Raw genomic sequence first — 16,174 nt, forward strand, 5'->3', positions numbered from 1 at the left:
ACTGCTTTCAGCTTTCGCATCTTCTTAACCACGCCTCTGGCACCAGTCCACAGCACACAAAATTAAACTGAGCTGATTCGATGGCAAGGAATAGCATGGGACTGAAAAATGATAAAATACCTCCATACTTTCTTCTGCAAACTCTTTCAGCAATTGCAAACATCCTACACCCGGTCACGTATCCTTGTCCAAAGAAATTTTGCTCCTCAGCAAAAAGAGGTGTATATCTAGCAATCTGGGCTAAAGTCAAATCAAATGTAGTTTGAATAAAGACAAATAAATGGAAATACAGAGTCTTCTCTCAAAGTATAAAACTTAACAGGAAGCTCAAACCTATTTTACTTTTTACTTAGTAGTAAGTCGAAACCCACCTTACTTTTTCATTTTCCAGTTGAAAGCTAGAACCTTAATTAAACTCTTTGGGAAAATTTGTGCTTAAGATCTTTCAATGTGATAACCATAAAGCAATTTAAAAATTACAACCATTAAAGTCAAAATGCAAACTTACAGCTCCTGTAGAGTTCAATATTTGCTAACACCGATCCTTTACACCTTAAGCTAGCAGGTAAGATGACCTAGTTATTCAAAAAACTTCTCCCAAATACATGTCTCTTGCCAAACAGATGTGATTAATACGGAAAATCAGAAATATTTTGCTTACTCATAATTATATCTTAACAAAGCTTTCACAGCAACAAAAACCCAGCAAGGGAAGGAGCAGACAATCTAATGATCCGCAACAGTTTTGTGGCCTACGTGGAAAAAAAAAATTACTAAATATTCCCCGACTGCTCGAGTCAATACTTCTCGTAGCAAGACAAATACTCCATTTGCACACTGCTGAGCCCTCACTAAGAGCTTATGGAGGTCTTTAAAAGCCTGACAATCAATAAAGGGCAATTTAAAAAAAACTTAGTCAAGGGGGGCTGCTAATGTGATGGAGATTAAGCAGACGCTGACCCATGCTACCTCTAAACTTTAAAATTTGCCTAAATGACAACCTTAATCAGACTTAAAGGGGTAGATATAAAGAAAATAATCTTTTATTTAATATTTATCTCTCTCATATATATTTAATTTATATTTATATCTCGTATCTGTTACATTTAAATTTTTCTCATATGTTGTGGCTTTTTTTTATATCAGTATACCTGGTATTTGACAACTTAGGAAATGCATCTTCGTTGCAGGCTAACACAATGCAGATATTGCTGCATGCTTAATCCTTGAGGAAATGCAGCCAGTCCCACTGAAACAAGGCTCTTCTGGTCAGCAACATCACCCATCACCTCCGTGCTTCAGCACTCTGCTGAGATGTCAGCTGGAGGATGCATCAAAATTCAGAGTAACCCCAATTCATGTTATTTATCATTTCAGACCCTCATAGGGAAAAATATGGTGCTCTGGCCTCATTGACCTGTAACTGCGTTGTCCATCAGATGATGCATTTACTCAAGCACCCAACTCAGCATCCACTCTGTCAATAAACCGGGCTTATAAGTTTAATTAATAACCCCACCTGAAAAGCAGGCAAACATCAATATGTTGGGTTTTTTGAAAGCATTATGTTTTCTCCCATTATTATTGAAATTATTTGTCTTTCCTGTAGCAGATAAAAACCAGATGTTATAGAGAGGGAAAGGTTGCACAAGCCAGAAAGAAAAACCAAGACAGCAACACGGAGGTTGCACCCATTCATTACCCATATATTCCCTCCCCTGCTGCCATAAAGCTATTTATATTGCATGTCTATTATTACAAATATTATAATTGTGATGTAATTCTAGAAACCACGTTTTTTTTCCTTCTCAAACCAAAGTAGAAAGAAGCACACGAGTCAGAAGGCTGCAGCAAAGTTTCTTTCTGCTGTGTAAGCACTTTGGAAAGCTTTGCTCCCATCTTGCAGCATTAATGCTGATATTATCATTTGTAATCCCTCCTGAAGCAGCCCAAACCCAGGATTACCAGCTTTTGGATGCCCACTTGCTATGCTGAGAATATAAAAAACAAAGTTTGCGTACCTGCACACAGACAATTTAGGAAGTATCACTGTGTGTATCACTGGCAAAATTAAACATGCATCATTGTTTACACAATTTGCAGCACAAGTGAAGGCACAGGACTGGAATTATTTATCATGTTAAGCAGCTACATGATGCAAAAACAGGTAGTAAGAGTAAATTTCAGGTGATTTAAGAACCAACTGACCACATGCACAGGCAACTGAAATGGCAGATGACCTACTTTGTTGAATTTTTAGGCATGCTTCACATGCAAGGAAAGATCTTTGAAGGTCTTTGCTCTCTCCAGGGGTTTTTTTGCCCCCCATTTAACACCCTACACATCTTTTTTAGCCTTTTTAGACATCTCTTAGACATCTAAAACATCTAAAACTTCTGGCAACAGAGTATTCTGATTTAAAGCAAACACACAGTGATAACTGAGAGAGGATGCAGGAGCAGGTTATTCTTTGCTTGAATTTGCAGAAAAAGAAAAGCACACAGGGGAAAACAAGCCTTGTTGTGCTCTATTTGCTACACAAAAATCACTGTCCAAACCAGGGTTGTATATGGGCACCCTATACACTGATAGCACTGCTCCGAGGACCACGCTGGGAAATACAGATCATCATCCGAGTAGGGAAGAGCGGCTATTCTGGGGGATTCACTTAAATTCCTTTAAAAACTGACTTAGTGTGTATAATTTTAAGTTAACTCTGACATCCTTTTCAACTCCCAATTACACACCTATGTACTGGAGTAGCATCTCCAGTTATTTGATGGGGCCACTCATACCTAACAGACCTCGCCTTTTCATTAACAGATACAATAATTAAAATATTGGACAAATTTCCATTGCTAACTACTCTCCAAAATATTTTAACTATCCTTCATGGATGTCCTTTTCCACAGCAAAAAGGGTTTACCCATATTATCGCATGCATTCTTCTGAAGCTTGAAAATTAAGTTAAAATACAAAGAGGATGCTAAGCTTCACGCCAAGCAATGAGCCAGGGACCAAACTGGGGTTTTACTTCATTAATTATTTTAGGCTTCTACATGACTCATACAATGCAAATTGTGTGTGTATATATTCTTATAGATATTATTTTATATATATATTATTTTATATATATATTATTGTAGGCTTCTATATGATACCTGCAAAGCAGATTTTTGTGTGCTTGTGCACACACACGCATACACACATTATCTCCCAATACTTGCAAAATACCACTACATGCTATTATATTATTATTATACTTATTGTAGATCTTATGTTAGAGATCTATATTACTTTGGACTTCCATACGACACCTGCAATGCAGATTTAGGTAGGTGCATATATATTGTTGTAGCTATTTGATGTATATTATTTTGGACTGCTATATGAGACCTGCAATGTAGATTTGTGTTGGGGATATATATTATTACATTACTATTATATTACATATATTATTAGAGTAGATATTTTATATACCTATTATTCTGGACATCTATATGACACCTGCAATGCAGATTTTTGTGTGTGTATATTATTGTATTAATATTATATTACATATATTATTAGAGTAGATATTATGTTATTTTATATGTTATTTTGGACTTTCATACGACACCTGCAATGCAGATTTGCATGTGCTTGTGTGTGTGTAAAAGCACACACATAATCTCCCAATACTTGCAAAATACCACCACATGCTTCCTTCTAGCTGTTGTTCGAAGGAATTAAAAATATTTACTCATCATAATTTTTCCTGGAAACCATGACCCACTGTGTAGCAGGTAAGCTCTGCCCTGTGCATGCAGCAGAGCATTGCCTGCAGTTATGGCCGCTCCTCTGCTTGCTGCCACCATCACCGCGTCTGCAATTACCAGAGCGGCTTTTTGCAGGGTGATTGAGTGCATTCATCCACTTCTGATTAACAGCTCTGGGGAAAAAACACTACAGAGAGGGAAGGGAGCAATCTGAAACACCAAAGCTGAAACAAAAAAGAGTAACGAAGTGCCAAAAAAAATTGCAGGTTGGGATTGGCAGCGTGTGAGGATTAGATCACTGTGAATCCCAGCTTATATAAAGCTCAAACATGAATTTCCTGACTAAGGTAAAAAAAGCCTGGCTCAAATTTATTAACTGCTGGCAAGGTTACCTCTATCCCAGAGGCCTCCAAATACCAAGAAAACTCTGGCCCAGAAATGCAGAGTTCAGCCTCAGAATTCAAATACATTCCTCTGAGCATTGCTGGTTCTGCAGCCATAGCCTAGGCAAGGAAGAAATAAACTCCAATACTTCCAAGTTCACATTTTTCAGAGCCTTAAATTAAACCGTAAATGTGTATTTATAAAGCTTGCAAAGTGGAACGTTGTTTCAATGAGGCAACCCCAAATCTTCCCCAGCTCTGACAGACGCAGCCCACTCCACCTGTATGTCGCAAACAAAAACAAAAAAGAAATTTCTGCTCTTCAGGACAATATTCTGGATCTCCCTCATTAAAGGATAATTCAATTTCGCACTAACATTTGTAAGCTGTAGGAGGACAACCCCACCTGGACCCCACGCCTTCCCATAGGGGAGACTCAGCACTACCCCTTACATCTTCCAGCCTGTGTTTCAGTTTTTCCAAATTCAAAGAAAGCAGTAATTCTTCAAAAAAAAGATTTCATGTTACTAAAATCTGCTTGGTCTCCTCCTCCTCTTTTCCTGCCTCCCCCCTCCCCCGGCTTTGTTTTGGCATTGTTTTCCCAACACTTTTTTCCCCCCCCTTTCTTTTTTGTTTCTTCTCCAAGCATTTCTGATGCTTTACTGAAGTCTGGAGAGATTAGATCTGCTCTGCTTTGGAAATTGCTCAAGCACCAAATACTTGGGATACAGCTCCCACCCCAAACCTTTGCTCTCCAAACCTGCCGTTTCTCAAAAAAATTTTCCCATTTCCTCGATATTAAAGCAGATTAAAGTTTTAACATTTTGCCCTTATCCTGGATGTGAGCATTTTTACCCACTTGCTTTCATTCTCCATTGGCGTCCCTCACACTGATCCTTGTCAAAGATTTTTCTCCCAGTTAAAAACCATATGTAAATCCATCTATTTTGGGACAATCAGTAAATCTTTGATCCCTACCACAAAGTCACTGCATAGGAATCCTGTTTCCCTGTTCTTATTCCTCCTATCAAACATGAGGATATTACAGATCTGGAAAATGCTGGCAAAAAAAAAAAAAAAAATTTAAAATTGCATTATGGCCAGAAATTGCTGAACTTTTTTTTTTTCCTTTTTTTACTTAAAAAAAAAAAAAAAGGCAGCCTCATCCCCAGCATTTTTTGGTACACATACCACTTTTTCTGAGACTGGTACTGCCCTCCTCCAAAACCTCACTTGCCTGAAAGTGGTAGTGAGAGGAGGGGGCAGTTTTAAACAGTTGCTTACTCTGAAAGGTCTTTTTAAAAATTACTTCCCCCCAGAATTCATATTTTCTTAGCGTATGGCATCAGTATTTTTCAAGTATTTTCATAGGAACTGCTTGGAAACCACTATATTATACCCTGCTACCAGTCTGCCCATAACAGCATGATCTGGTCCACATTAAATTAACCATCTTGGTAAATGCAAAAGCATTTAATATATCCAGTAATGCTCAAAAATCAGAGATAATCACAATTACTCAGATCCCTACTTCTCCTGTAGTGGATTATACGGTTTCCCGGTACTTTTTATAATGGAAATAACTGACACAGTTTGCTTTCATGACTATAGACAATGTTTTCTTCATAACAGCCAACCATCCTGATTTGTCTTGTGCTCTGCTAAATTTTGAATTATTTTGATTCTTAAACAATATTGTACCATCTTTTCCTCTATTCTAGCTTTACTTATGGGCGTTGATAGGGCTCGGACTCTTGAAAATGGAAATACATACTTTTTAAAATGCTCTGCTTTTACAACAAAGATTAAATTATTAATTTGGCATCCAGATGGCTTTGCCGCAGCTGACAAGTGCCAGCGTAGGTGGATGGAAGCTATATAACATAGATACCATTCATTTTATCAGTCATGTCATTAAGACCTAGAAAAAGCTTTACCTCTCATGTAGCCATAAGATGCATTATTATGAAAATCCTTACTGGGTTAGCAGCATGTGGCAGAGCCATCCAGGTGTAGGCTAAAAAGCAAGCAGCATGCTGCTGTTCCTATGGTGCTGGCTGGAGCAAAGATAATTTATGGTACCCATGACAAGCTTCACATAGTCAAGTTGACCCCCAAAAAGCCCATCCAGGTTTACTAGGCAGAGACTGCGGCCAATTTATGAGATTCCTGAACTACAGGTGACTGAAAGCAGTGGAACTGGCAGGGAAGCCTCACCTGCCCTGCCTAATGTCCTCCCAAGGATGGGATGAAGGATGAGGTAAAGCCTTCATCTGGCTGAGCACAGCCATTCGTGTGGGCAAAGGAGGACCACCTCACTCTCCAAGGCTCTCTCTACAAAACAGGTGGTGCTTACCTACATCGCGAAACTTCACGGGAGCGAGCAGTGACGCACACAGGGCACCAACCTTCCCAGTGATGGAAAGCTCCGTTAATTTGTTGCTCACACTGATGCAAAATGGCCTTCTTTTTTTAAATGCTTTATATGTCGTAAAATAAGTGATCTGCAAAACACCTCTGCTATTTTAAACTCCAGAGTAACTAACTCTTAAGATTCAGCTTGTCCTTTCATCTTCTCCATTGCAGCCTTTGCCCGTAAAAGTCCAAATCCCAGATCACAGTGACAAAGCCAAAGGCTCAACTGTCTGGCACAACGTTTATCCGTCACCCATCTTAATTAAACAAATAAAAGTGAGTTGCAATCGGCTGCTGCAGTTAAGGGAGATCCTTTCCACAAACATGGGAAACAATGATTTTATTTACCTACCCCAAACTGCTGCCGTGAGCTTCCGCAAGGTTTGTGCAACATGGGTTTGGGGAAGGACTGTTCCATCACCCTTTTGCCACACACTCCACTGAGCTTTAACTTAACTTCTATATAATATTTAACCTTAAAAGCTTAACAAATTGAAGCAACTACCTGCCTATGCTTTACTATATTGCCTTACTTTTTAAAACTGATTTCTGTTGAATTTGGCAAAGCTTTTTGGTCAAAGCAGGAGGCACTTGGTTAAGCTTCTTTTTATCTAGCAGATGTTGGGACCACAAAGAAAATGCAATCTTCTTCAAGCTGTAGAAGAGAGGGTCAACACCACTTATCCCGGCAATTCTTGTGTTTAGACATTTTCGTTGACACAAACCTAAAAGATGATCACTATTCTTGCTGATGCTCATGCTCTACCTGAAGTCAGTCATCGATGAATGCGTTGACTTCTTTCTTCCTATAGTAAGCGTATGGGAGACAAGGCATATACACTGCATTGCAGCAGTGCTGTAGTTGGCTCAGGAGTAAATCCACTTCAGTTTCTATGTTCCAAAACTGCTGCAATTCAAACTAAATCCTGGTTGCAGGCAACTGAGATATTCCACTGCAGAACCAGATGGGAGCTCGTCCACAATAAGACCCTGGAGGTACACACACAGGCTCGGCACCAGCTGCTTCCCTCCACACAAAGGCTCACTGTTGCGCCGAAATGCTTGCTAAAGTGTATATATAGGGTGTATATGAACATATATAATGTATGCATGTATATATATCTTTAATTTCCATCTAAGACAGCTAGGTGCTTCAGGACCTTTACAAATACAATGCTTGCAGACCTGTCCAGGCTCACATAGGAGGACAAATTAAAGAAGAGGCAGGAGTAAGTACCAGCCACATGCACTGACCTCAGAAGTAACCCTCTTCCTTTAGGTTTATATACATCAATCATCACTGGAGACATTAAAAGTGAAAAAACCATAACTGATCTCATTTTCTCTGTCTCTCCACTGTATAAAATAAGTGACAATAATATTTTCTATGCTATGAATAAGAAGGAAACACCTTTCACATTTGAAGACACTGAGGACAGATTCAGAAAATTTTATTTGCTGCCTTGGGAAACAATTTGTTCAAAATCCCAGAGCTCAATAAGACACCATCACCTTGTCATTGAGCAGACAAGAGAGGGTATTTGTAAAATAAAATGCACTCACTAGAGATGTTTAGTGGAAAGCGCTCATGTTTTGTGCCTGGAAAAGCCACAGGGACAGTAGAAACAATGAAAAAGGCAAAATTTGTCAACTGCTACCATCGGAGCTGGGTGTAGTCCCTGTCCTACGGAGATTTCTTGTTCTCAGCTCTTCTGTTCCCCACCAACGGTGACCAAGCTGCAGCACACCACCTCTCTGGCATCCACCCAACACCCAAGCACAGCATGCAAAATCCAATATGGGTTCCCCAACCACAAAAAAAGTCAAAAGCCTCTCAAGTAAATGTGCCTAAAAACCATAATCTGTATTTTGACTGGGAGAAGAGAGGGGAGAAAGAAACAAAATCCCTACTAGCACATTAATTTCTCATTCTGTGACTAGAAAAAACAGTGTCACATTAACTATGCACATTAGGGATAAAAAGTCTGTGCCTTGATTATCAATATCAAGTCCTCATGGAAGCCTTACTGAACAGTAGCAGCACAATCTTTGATCAAAAACATTACTTAGAGTGGTACGTTACCATTACACTATTTGGTAAGTATATTAGTGAAAAATGAAACAAAAAGCTTTCAGAAAAGAGGTCTTTCCTTCATGCTTTATAAAATGGGTTTATACAAAACTGACTAACAGATACACTGGTGCAGTAAGTCAGTAGAAAATTTAAAAAATGGTAGTAAAAAAGTAAATTGTTGTCTAATACTGTATAATGCTGAGCATCAACTGGGTATGCTGTGGTTGCATGCAAGTATGAATACATGGTCCCTGCTCGGGTCAGACTCAGGATTATATTTTATAGATATGTAGATATCTATATGGATAAATATCTATAAAATCTAGATATACAGCTGTCTGGGGATTCATCAAGTCTGGATATCTGGGGATCCAGATATCTACAAAATCTAGATCTCTAAGTACAAAGTATCTATATCTAGATCAATAGAGGGAAAAGTGAAACCTGACTGAAGTGAAACAGAGATCAGTGAAAGAAAACTAAAGAAAAGGATAAAAATGGAAGGGCATGAATGAAAACAAATAGCAAAACACAACTCCCCGCAAAAAAAGATGGCAAAGAGGGAGGGAAAAGATGGCATGCTTGCACACATAGGTTCAATAAAATCCTCCCCGTAAGACAAGATTTTATTTAGCATTTCCCTCCCAGAAACAAAATAGCTGCGAATACTTAAGGGTGGAGAAAAAGGCAGCTTTGCATAAACCTACTTTAATAACTAATCCATTTTCCTGCAGTCATTTCAGGTCAGAAATAACCATTTCTGTCATTTAAGCATAATAAACTGAATTTGGTGGTGACAAAATGTTTGCTGAAGATAACAAATAATGAAATAATATTAAACTCAGTCACTGATACAGCCAGTCTGGATATTGCAGGAAGCCTCTAAAGTAAAAAGATTGAATAATTCAGCATCAGAGAAAAGGATGAACAAGACACTATTTGATACAGAGCCTGAAACTGTAAAATATCCCCAGCTAAAGAATAACAGCATTTTGAAAGCACTGATGAAAAGCATTTGGTGCATGAGCTTTCCTGTATGACTCCTTTGTGTTGCTGCTGCCGGCGGAGGCCTGCACAAATTCTTCCCACATTAGGCATCATCTGTATAATCTCTGTGCGCTGCTCCCGCTGTAACCTTTCTGTGCACTGGGGAGGGAAGAACACAAGGCAAAAAAATATCCTGGCTGCTGCATTAAACACCTACCCCAAACTCAGACCACGCAGGAGATCAATAATAATTGTATATATTATAGGTTAAAAATGAACAAAAGTGAGTAATGAGCAGGATAACCTCAGAATTGCCTCTCCCCTTCATATAAATCCATTTTTCAGGTCTAAAACCTGTGGAGCCACAAGACACAACCTAATGACTTAAAATCAGTGTATTAGAAACTGAACTTCATTAACTAAATCAGATCTATTTTTTTTAAACTCAATTTTAATGAAATTTTGTTACCTCCCATTAATACTGTTCCAAGTAAAAGTACAAATATGTTGGATTTGATAACGCCTTCTCTTGTGGTGAAATAATTGCACCATAATTTGCTGTATAAAAGCAGCAACCCCTTAACCTGGCTATGCACTGCAGGAGTTAACGGAATGCGATCTGCCGGAAGAGCTGGGCCCTACCTGGGATTACTACAGGCCCTGCATACATCCAGCCAAATTGCTTGGGAGCAGCAGTGGAGGATACAAGCACATTCAGCTTTACCACCTCTGCTTTGTCCGGTGCCAGTTGAATATACTGAAAGCACAGGATACGCCCGGTTCTTCTAGTTTATTGATTTTAAAAAAATTTTTTTTTAAACTCTGCTCAATAGCTCTTTGTTTAACTCTGGAAACATTCAGCAGCATTGACTGAAATTTTGGCAGCGCGGTATCATTTTCACTTGCACCTAAGAGCAGCCAGCTCTTCAGCTGCTGCTGCAAGAGCTTAGTTCAGTTGGAAGGAGACTATACATCACCACAACAAAGTCCTATAAAATAAAATTCAGTATCTTTTAGATGCTGCTTACATTTTCCTCTAACAATCCAACAATCAGGATTAAAAATTAAAAAATAACAGCTTTTAGACATCTCGATCTTAAGACTGGAGCTGTAACTTCCCCATACAAGCAAAACACATATATTGTGTAATATTGCTCCAGAAATTAAAAAGCAATTCCAGTTGCTGTTCCTAAGGTTTCTATGCAAACCACCACCTATTGGGAATGCAAATAGCATTGCTGACACTACAAAAGTCTAACTGCAATTTTTTCAAAAGCAGTTCAAGCAATCAACTCCTTTTTTTTTCCCCAGCATAGATGCTGCAGATGCACATCAGCTGTGAAGGACAGCAACAGCTACCCTCCACCACCGGCAGCATTCCTCACCCTGCCACAGAAACATTTCTTGTTTGATTTTTTTTTTTTTTTGTTTTTTAAAAGCAATTGAGAAATCCCCACTGGGACATTTGAAGATGCATGTAAACAGCTGCTTAGAAAACATGTCTGGTTTCTGTAGTTGCCATTGCAATGCTTCTTGTGACAAATGAAATGATGAGAAAGTTACAGATGATAAAACGATCTAGCGCAGACTACTTTAGATCTTGGCTCATGTGATACCCGACCGGGGACCTCTGGGCATACCTGAGCCAGGGAGAATTTGCTACTTCTGCATTTTTGCTGAGAACTGGAAAAAAAAAAAAAGGTAACATAATGTAGTAAATTAACTTGCATTCAAATCTCCCCAGGAAAGCTGAAACATGGTTTATGTTTCACTCTGCACCAAAGGGAGGAGGATGCTCAGGTGCTGCACCATGCACTGGTGCAAGGTGATGATCCCAGGGATGCCTGGGGAGCAGCACACCAACATCCCACCTCTAAAGGTTGAAGTCTATGAAAACAAGCTGGGTTTCCAATATAAAGTTCATCTGGATGTTTCTAGCTAATCTAATTAAAGAGAAAACAGGGTCTTAAAACACTGTCCTAAATTGGCATGAACAAGTTACCTGCCTATGAGGTAAAATAGCCCTGTGGCTAAACCACAGTTCTCCAGGTAGACCACTAATTGAATCACAGAATGGTTTGCGTGGGAGGGGACCTCCCAAGATCATCTAGTCCAACAGCCCTGCCATGGGCAGGGACATCTTCCACTAGATCAGGTTCTGCAGCTTGCCCTTGAACTCTTCCAATGATGGGGCATCCACAATGTCTCCAGGCAGCCTCCTTCTAAGTGTCTCACTACACTGAATTGGAAGCCCTGTGATAACATTTTGGGGGTTTTTTTTAGAGCAAATCTTTAATTGTGGCTTTCGGAATTAGAAATGAAGTAAAAACACTTCATGGCCTGCTCAAGTTGCCTATGGGAAGCTCCCCTCTCCAAAAGAAAGTGCAATTGGAGCAAAGCATCTGCCTAATCGCTTCCCTGATGGTTTTTTAAAGTAATATCAGGGTTGGCATCTAACTGAAAAACAAACTACCTACATTGCAGCAAAGTTATCCACTCTGGGTCCCTGACTGAGCATCAAGGTGAGCATAATGTTTTCATCTAAAGTATCGCATGAAGCCTATCAGAAACAGAACTGAATTGCAGCACATGCAACTCTTCCTCTGGTCACTATATAAAAATAATTTAATATGAGAAGCTTGGTCTTAAAACTAAATATCCAGAGGGCAAAATTTTAGTAAGCTCAGCTCTACGGATACCCTGCTGAAAAAGCAATCTTCTATAGGTAAAAACGTGCTTTATAAGAAAGTGGAGGAAAACACAGGAAAAAAAAAAATCACCTTTTTAAACCAATTGGAACCTTGCTATGAGAAAAGTAAGTATGGCATTTAAGTAATATCATTTATCACAAACAAAATATAAATATGTAAATATTTTATAATATGATTTATCCAAAAACCAAAAAGGCCTATTGCAACCACTCCAAGGAGCACCACTACAAAACAAGCTTGCCTATTAAACCCCATTTAAGTCCTATGGATTTTCTTTTTCCTTATGTCAACTACACTTTAAAAGGAGACGCTTGGTCTCAGAACACACCCCTTACTGCAGTCACTGCTACATGCAACTACTGGATGATATTACTGTGGTTAGATGGCAATAACAGCCTGCCTTGACAACTCTCCCCAAAAGTGCACTTTGGACAAGGCTCACAGGAATCTCATGCAACAACAACAAACAACAACAACAACAATCACAAACAATAGCCTGAGGCTATTCAAAAAAGGTAAATTAGGAAAACAGCAAAGCTGTAAGGGAAAAAAAATAAAAATAAATTTAAAAAAAAAAAATCTTATTTTTGCTCCGCTTCCACTCCTGCCCTGTGAGCATGACAGCAAAGGCATTCCCAGGAACGAGTGGCTTGGTGCAAACACACATTACCAGAGGTACTCTGCAAGCAGGGGAAGAAAAAGAGATTAATGGGTCCGAGTAAACTATTATTTGCTGTGCTCCGTTCCCCAAATCAGAAGTCTCAGCACGAAGAGGTATGTCAGCGACTCCTAAAAAGAAAAGCCTGAGCTGAACATAATTTAATTTTAAATATGCAGAGGGAAAACAAGGGAATCGAAGAAGGTGTCTGGAGAAGGGGAGAAGAATGAAGAAAAAGGGCGGGGGGGGGGGAGGGGGGAAATACACAAGTTTGGCATCTAAACTTAGAGAAGTGAAAAGCGTATTTCAACCACAAATGAAAGGAATCAAAAGGTCAAATCGGCAAATGGTTGGCAGGGTAACACAACGCTTTACAACAGATCTTCTCTGAAGATCCCTTTTTTAGAAAACTTTAGGAAGGGAAGGAAAAGCACAAGTATGCACATTTTATCTCTAAGCCTGCATGATTTGTGACTATTTGGTACTGGTGCTGGCAGAGCAGAAGAAAAACTCTGGATTACCCTCACTTTCTCCAAGAGACCTGGAGGCAACTAAAGAAGCACAACAGCAGCCGTCCAGCTGCCAGAGCGAAGGAACGCAAACTTCTGTTCCAAAAGCAAAAGAAATAACAGATACAATTCAGGTTGGGGGTTATATTTTTCCCCTTAAAAACAGCTGCAGATCTTGTGAAAGGAAAGCTTTGTGCATCCCACCCCTGTACCTAATCCCAACACACACAACAGTTCCCAGGAAGAAGTGAGTGGTGACCACCAAAGCAGCATTACCAGTAAACCATTTGCACTGCTGCCCTCCATCCGAGACCCAAGCAAGTAGACTTCAACTTCAGATCCTGAAACACAAGGGTAACAACAGGGATCCTGATAAGCAGGGATCTTCAAAACTGCACCATCCTGAAATCGCTTCCACCCTATCTCCCTGCTCGATAGCATAAAACAACAGCAAGCAGAGAAAGAAAAGCAATGTGCAGCACATGGGCATCCTCTATTTCTCACCTCTGGACATAAGCTTGTTTGACTTTAAGCAATGACTTTATCTTTCAAGAATGATTTAATCTTTCATGGTTGGGAAAAAGCCAGCATGGCTTCACTAAAGGCAGACTGTGCTTGACAATCCTGGTGACCCTCTATGACACATTGACTTGCCTGGTTAACATGGGGAGGGCAGCAGACATTGTCTACCTGGACTTCTCCAAGGCCTTTGATACGGTCCCCCACAGACTCCTCCTGGAGAAATTAATGTGTTATGGCCTAGACAAGTGGTCTGTGCAGTGGGTGGGGAACTGGCTGACAGGCCGCACCCAAAGGGTGGTGGTAAATAGCTCTTTCTCAAACTGGCAACCTGTCACTAGTGGAGTCCCCCAGGGATCGATATTGGGCCCAATGTTTTTCCATATCTTTATAAGTGATCTGGATAACAGCAGCAAGTGTAGCCTGATGAAGTTTGCTGATGACACCAAGTTGAGTGGGGAAGTAGACACTCCAGAAGGGAGAGCTGCTCTGCACAAAGATCTGGATAGGCTGGAAGAGTGGGCCAGCAAGAACCTTATAAAGTTCAACAAGGAAAAGCGTAAGATCATGCACCTGGGAAAACATAATCCAGGAGTGCAGCACAGACTGGGATCCACCTGGCTGGAGAGCAGCTCTGTGGAAAGGGACCTGGGGGTCCTGGTGGACAGGAAGATCAACATGAGTGAACAGTGTGCTGCTGCGGCCAAGAAGGCCAACGGGATGCTGGGTTGCATCAAAAAGGGCATCGCCAGCAGAGAGAAAGAAGTCATTATCCCACTCTACTCAGCGCTTGTCAGGCCACACCTGGAGTACTGTGTACAGTTCTGGTCCCCTCTATACAAAAAGGACGTGGACAGGCTGGAAGGGGTCCAGGGAAGGGCCACCAAGATGATCAAAGGACTGAGAAGCTGCCATACGAGGATAGGCTGGGAGAGCTGGGTTTGTTCAGCCTTGAGAAAAGGAGGCTTAGAGGGGATCTCATCACTGTATACCAGTACTTAAGGGGCAACTACAAAGAAGATCCCTGAAAAAAGCAGAATTTAAGAAGGAAAAAAAAATTTCCAAAACTTTCCTCCACCTTCTTGTTCATGGAGATATCTCTTCTCCACCTCAGGAAATCCAAGCTAGACAGAGGTGCTTTCTCTGACACTACTTAAGAGAACTATAAAGTGGACCTTGGTCAGACAAGATGCCTTAAAAAGCATACCAAAACCCAAACAGGCATGCAAATGTTTCAAATAAATAACAGGACTGAAGGTGGAATGCAGTAGTTTTCATACATGTTTACTTAAATTAATGTGATCACCTAACCGGCTCACCACAGTAACAACCATTAATCGCAGACTACCAGAGCCTAGTCCAATATTTTCTCACTGACTCTAGCAGGAAACTGCTCTGTAATCTCTTGCACAACAACAGGAGGAACACTGGTGAGTGCAAGAACAGGGAGTCTGCTTGCCTGTGTGCTTTAAAAGAGTTAACACACAGTTTCATGCAGACTGTCAAAGGAAAGGCGCCTTTTTAATTTCTTTACCTTCAGTTTCTTACACAGCTTTGCTGCTTTTCAGGGCAAAGCCCATCCCAAATGCCTTTAATCATTTGCTAACTCCAGATTAAGTTAGCTCCACCCATTCTACCTAGCACAAAAACAGAAAAAACTTGTTGGTTTCGCAAAATGAAGCTGTTCACTTATCCTTAGGCGAGACACATCCACAGCCACTAGTTCTTCCTCTGATTCCCAGTCTTCTGCTGGTAGCTGAAGCTGACCCAAGTCCTCTATATTCCATTAATGAGTCTGACACAGAGAGTAGATATCTTTGTCTACAACTGCCAAAAAACCCTTTCAAAATAGAAAATAAAACCCCCAAAATCCATGAGTTTTACCGTCCTTTAGTCAAACCCACTTTTTATTTTCAGACAAGAAAACACAGCCGTCAAGCAACCACTCTGTACCATGGCTTCAAAGAACAACAACAGCACAGATGAAGCTGATGCTCAGGTCACCCACGTGAGGACAGGCTTTAACAAACATGACTCTTAAGCAACACTGGCAAGCCTAAGGAAAACCATTTCAAAGAGTTATGGGACAAACTCAAGGCAAATTAATTAAGAAATGCTTGTATCCCTCTTTAGAGTTTCATATCTGCAAAGTCAATGGTG

General features: G+C 40.2%; 1 protein-coding gene across 9 annotated transcripts in view; it reads right to left on the reverse strand.

Moving 5' to 3' along the window:
* The window catches only part of MYO9A (myosin IXA), a 183,346-nt gene that overhangs the window by 131,868 nt on the left and 35,304 nt on the right, over positions 1 to 16,174 (reverse strand). The gene's annotated exons all lie outside the window — the stretch shown is intronic.

The sequence above is a fragment of the Phalacrocorax aristotelis genome, chromosome 7, assembly GCF_949628215.1.
Source record: "Phalacrocorax aristotelis chromosome 7, bGulAri2.1, whole genome shotgun sequence".
Taxonomy (NCBI): Eukaryota; Metazoa; Chordata; class Aves; order Suliformes; family Phalacrocoracidae; genus Phalacrocorax; species Phalacrocorax aristotelis.